Genomic DNA, 6,000 nt, shown 5'->3' with positions numbered 1-6,000 from the left:
TAAACTTTCTGGCTTGCTACTCTACCTTCTGTGGGCCCCTACGTTAGAAATAAAATAAAGTGCGTAAGCTCAAGCGAAAGTTTGTACAATATATACCTTACCACATGATATATACACCGCGCCATACTTAGCACAAACTTGACTTTGGCGCTTTCTTTGCGTTTTACTTCGAGAGAGTACTGGTGAAAACAAAATTTACCGCTTAGGTTACTACCCTAATTGAGCACTTTCCACCACTATCGTAAATTTGATGTCAGTTATTGCATACTAAGAAGAAGAAAAAACTGAGAAGCCGGCGATGGTCTCTTCGCGCCAACAGTGTAGCAAAGTGTACGGCTAAGTTTGAATGAAACTGATTTCAAGAGGTAAATTTAAGCTCCTAGTCAATATCTCCCTTATCACCATACACTCCAAGAAAAAACTCTAAACATTCTGTTTTTCTTTTTTTTCTTCTATTGGGGGGAGGGAGGAGGTGGTATGGCATTTACTATATTTAAAATGTCTTCACTTGGTGTTGAAGACCGCTAATAGGAGTGTGAAACAAATACAGGCTTTTACCTTACCAGTGGTCTTTATAGACCACCCCCAAAAAAGTAACGTTTTGAACCTTGTCAGTGGCAGGTAACTTTTTTAAGGCGAATAAATATCATCAAAACGCGCGTGACCCTATTGTATCATGATATGTCACTTTAAGAAAAGAAACTGCAGAGATGAGCAATTAGAAAGTAACTATAGAAACACGAGGTTCTTCTGTCTGTTGGTACACTCAGTCTAAAAAAAAACTAAAAAAAATCCTGTGCTGTCAGCATCTCAAAATCACGTGTTCTTGAAACAACGGCTACGTTGCATTCTCAAATCGTGTTTCACTTCTGTCATCCATAATCTACAGTAGCAGTAGTACAGGAGTGAAGTTGTCTATAAGGTACACCGGACTGGGGGGGGGGGGGGGGGGGGGCGATCATCTCGAGACACTCCCAGAAGTGCCTTAGTACATGCACAGACCGCACGAGCACGCTCCGTTGGAGCACCCATTGATTTTGGCTGTACTGACGATGACGCTTGCATGGAATGCAAAGCGTTTAATTAATCTGCCTCTGTTTTAATTTAAGTCAAGCCGCTTTTATGTTTACCTTTTGCCTTGTGTTCAGCCCGCTTCTTTAGTCTTGACTCTCGCCCAACGCCAAACAGAGCGATGGAGTCGCGAGCTCCACAACCTTCTTCTTAACGAAGTAAACGGCAAACGAGCGTCACACTGAACGCCCACTTTTTACTCGTCCTTTGAATAGACGGTTTCGTAATAAACTGGAAGCAGACGACGCCGAGTACAACAGTTATTATTTGTCTGGAAGGGATCATAAAAGTAGATTGAGTGGCACTGTTAGAACAAACACTATACTACCGGTTTTTATGGGTTTTTTTTTTTCCTTGGATAAAAAGGGTTGTCGTCATAACTGTTAGTGTGGCAAAAATGTTCCTTTTTGTGCACTAGTCCAAACGGTAACATGTTAGGTCGTGCAATAAATACCCTTTGAAGGTAAAATGAATGAAAGCGCCGATGTCGTATTCGCGTGAACAGTGTCGTACAGTGTGCAGGCAAGCGACTGTGGACATCAGCATCGCCGTTCGAGGCAATCGAGCCCTACGCGGGCCGTTGCGAAGACTGCGACAGCAATAAAGGCAACCATATCGTTTTCGCCATAGACAAAGTGGGGAAATTGGGACACGTGTGCCGTCCGTCCTGATAGTTCTTCCTCGGCAATATGTTTGTCGTGTTCGTATTCGCAAACTTCCAAATAAATCAGTCCGTAGAGACGAGACGTCAGCCGTGATATGCGGCTCGCATATTGTTTATTTTATTTATTGATTTCAGTACCCAAGGGGCCCATAGGGCATTTACATGGGGGGAGGGCATACAAAAAAGCACTAAAATAATTAACGTACTAGAAATACAAACGATGTTTCAATTCTTTTAGAAAATAATTAGTCCGGCGTGTTAGCAAAGGTGGTTAAATAACGCCTCTTTGAATAGTTCGATTGACGGTATGTGTACCATAGGTGGTGGAAAGCGGCCTCAATCAGTTGACGGTATTAGTATAAAGGGGTCGATGTATGCTCGCGTTTGACAATGAGGTATGCCGAATTTCAAATTACGATCGACTCAGCCTTCAGCAGCAATGTGCGCCTGTGCGTGCATGAGCCGTTGTGTCATTCTTTCGTAGAGTCAAAATTAATCATCATCGTATTATCGTGCTTTGAATGGGTGTCTAACTGCTCAGATCACGACTTGCTCTTCTCACAGTGCAAACTACAACGATCTTCGATAGCAGCTCAGTTTCCGTGCAACACCGATCCAACCCCACGCCTGAAAAATATAACGTGACTTGTAGCGTATTCAAAAGAAATATAATACGCGCCAAGATACCCAGAGAAAAAACAAATGAGCTGACGACGGAAGTGAAAGGTGGTATTTGTCTTGTCGTCTGTCCCTTTCATCAACGAAAACCAGGCAAACCGTCCAAACCACTGACCAAGGTTGCCAGAGGCGACAAGTCTCTTCCCGCCACCTCGCTTATTTTGATCTCGCAGCGCAGAACGGGCCAGAGTTATCTTCCGGCAAATGCGTCTCACCACTCACCCGGGACCCTGCGTGCCCCATTTCAGGACTCAATGCACAGAACCTCAACCCGAAAACTCCGCAGTTACGTGAACCTGGAGCCAGTTTCCGTCCGCTTTAGTCACTGGTGAGATTTTAGCGGCAGAGAAGTCATTCAGCCGTTCAGCCTACAGCTCAACTTACCTCCTTCATGAACTCTTCGGCATCGTGGAAGCCTCGCATATATGTACGTGCTGTCAAAGTATGTGCTGGAGGGCGTGCATAGGGAAAAAAGCCGCCCTGCTGTTCTTGTCCAGTTTGTGACCACAGTGGAAGAAGTCGCTGACGCCTTCACTCCGGAGCCGCTACTGGATGCTCCCATTGTTTATACGCTTACCAATTTAAAGCCATTCACTCCATCACGTGTTCTTCGCTTCAGAAAGCGAACAAAGCCCGTGCCTTGCGTGCAGTGCTTTCACGGGCCTGCATATGCAACATGCTTATGGTCTGAATAAAATATTATTATTATTATTATTATTATTATTATTATTATTATTATTATTATTATTATTATTATTATTATTATTATCCAATGCAAAGTGCGAGCTGTATTGCTCTCCAACGATCAGGAACTCTCAGTATACAGAGAGGATTATGGGTCCCGTCCGCCGATCAGTATGCAGGACTATTGGAGCAAAATGCAACTCATTCTCCTCAATGGCTGATCTGAATAAACAAAAAACATATGTTGGTTGGTGTTTCGAGTGCAATCTGTGGTAATTTAATTTAGGATTGGAATACGTCCAGAGTTTTCGTGCTCTTTCTTTATCTTTTTTGCTTTTTGTTTACGTGTCTACGCCTATCGTTGCACTCACCAAGAAACTGTTGCGTATTGTACAAGGAAAAGCGCATAGCACTCGAAAACTTTTCAATTGAGCAAGTCTTTGCTCAGAAACAAGTGGTTGTGGCATTTAAAAGCCTGATTTTTAGTTAATGTAGTTATCAGTTTCCCCTTTCCGCTGGCCGGCAATACCGGTTAGTTTAACATAGCTTTTCTTAACTCAAGGTACGAATTCGTCGGTGTGAGTAGCGGTTGTGACAGAGGAAACGTGGAGGGTGCGCTACCCGCAACGAGCGAAGTGCCCGAGACCCGGAGTACGCAGAAGTTCCATTGGTTTTGCTCTCGCTCTCCCTATTCGGAAGAGGCGTACGCTTCAAGATGGCTTCTACCCCTGGCGCCATCTGCTTGTTTTGGAGCGAAACACGGATCAGATCCCGCGAAGATTACCGCTCTCCGACTTTTATGCCTAGCTCATCTCAAGCGCACACGCCCGTTTATCTGATGTCGCGTCTGCTTTGCCCGTGATCATTAAACCTGTGACAAGCGGCATCATAAAGAAACAGGTGCTTGCTTTTATTTAGCTGTTTTAGATTTCCTTGGTCAATCAGGTCCTCGTGATTATTTTTTCAGGTTGAAGACCTTTTGTTGTAGTTTATTTTGTCAAATTGTGCCAGCTTGTGCCCAAATGCACACCTAATAACACTTTCAACTATAACATTAAAAAAAAATTAGTTTCTTGTGTGGATGTTTAGACGGGGGAACTTGGTCTGCCTAGAAATTTCACCCGCTTTCTCAACTATTAGATGGGCAATAAACCTTGAACAGTACGACGGCTAGCCTGGAGTCTTAAGAACACACCACTATACAACATGTAGTAGTGATTACGCGACCGCAGGCCGGTACGGTGCACATCCAAATTGAAACGGACAGTGTCAGGGTTTGAATCCACGAATGATTCCTAGATTCTGCAGCGCGAGTTTTTGCTTCAAATGCTCGGCGCTGTCGTGTCTTGAAGCACACTGCCACCAGTTTTTGCATCTTTTTATTGTACGATAATTAGGCAATAAACACATCAAAAGCTACAGGTTACAAATGTCAGGGAGCAAAGCGAGTAATGTGGGCTATGTTGAAATAGAGAACATCAGAGAAATCAGTCACAACAAATGCAATATACGAAGCCGATCCAGCAATGCCGGCCACTCCTGGCGGTATTTATTGTGTTCATAAGCACTACTAACGTTTCGGACCTCTTCAATATTCAGAGAGTTAGTCGTTCGAGAAAACTCAAACCATCCTCCTCAACCAAAAGCGGAGTAGGACCAACAAAGAGAAGATCGTATAGTGCAATGTCTGTGGGAGAAACTGACAAAAAACATATTTAGTACGGACCCCAGACGAGGTGTTTTTATCGTCATTTGGAGGAGACTACAAAATTAGGCATGAGTTCAAAATAGCAACAAAAAAAATTCAAAAGTGTAAAGCGTATTACAGAACCTAGCGGTTGGTATTTAAGGCACAGGCATCCCGTTGCTTCTGAGTCCCGTTTTTACAGACAGCGTTACTATAGGTAGTTTTCCAAAAGACATTCTAGCAGTGGAAGAAATTTGAATTTTAAAAGGCATCTGTGCACGTTCTACCTCGGTTCAGTTTTTTGTCATGGTGCCACGGATTGGCTGCGCATTTCCGTCATACGGCTCTCCAAACATCGCACTTCGGACAATTAGCACTTTATAAAATTTCAAAATACCGTGATCAGGATTAGGTGTTTCTACAATAAGGAACCAGTGGTATTTTTTATTCTTGTTAGACCAATACACCTATTGATATATACTACCAAAGCATCAAGGAGAATGCAGAGATTGGTGTTCCAGGCGCCGCACGTGCTGGCCTCAGCAGTAGTAGCTATTCTCAAGCAAATACCTAAAACAAATGGCATCTTGCACGCGCATTCGTCAACGCTTTATTTGGGTCATTTACTTCGAATCTCTTATCCGGGGAAGGCGTGCGCGTGTGGCGCGTGGAACACCAATCCCTGCATTCTCCTTGATGCTCGGGTAATAAAGCAATAGGTCTATAGGAAGTATTCACTGGCGGCCATAGCTGTGTGCGCGACTGCTGAGCGCGTGCCGATGGCGAGCTTCCACAGATCTTTTGTAACGTGCATTCCGCACCCTCAGGATTGCCGGTCTTAGCAGCCTATTAATGTGGGCTCGTTCTGAGCATGCACTCTATAGACAGCACCCACAAATATGGCGCCCAGTGAATACTCCTTATAGACCAATCTCGCAGCCAGTTTCGGAACGCCACCGCTGCCCCCGTGCATTGTGGGAATTGTAGTCTTTCTGCACGCGCGGCAATCTCGCTGAGGGTCCGCGTGAGCAGAGAACGAGCTGTCTCGTGAAATGGCGCCTGACTCCTATGAACTACAATATGGCGGCGTAACGCATGCGTGAAAGGCTTCGTGAGATCGGTCTCTTACGTCTCTGAGGTCGCTGATCTTGTCTTCGCTTGACCATGGAAACAGAGCTGTCGGTTTCGCAACTCATTCTGCGTCTCCATGTCTTTC

Source organism: Ixodes scapularis, unplaced genomic scaffold (assembly GCF_016920785.2).
Source record: "Ixodes scapularis isolate PalLabHiFi unplaced genomic scaffold, ASM1692078v2 PGA_scaffold1__304_contigs__length_218370807, whole genome shotgun sequence".
Classification (NCBI taxonomy): domain Eukaryota; kingdom Metazoa; phylum Arthropoda; class Arachnida; order Ixodida; family Ixodidae; genus Ixodes; species Ixodes scapularis.
The sequence above is the reverse complement of the archived record's forward strand: the minus strand, read 5'-3'. Positions refer to the sequence as shown.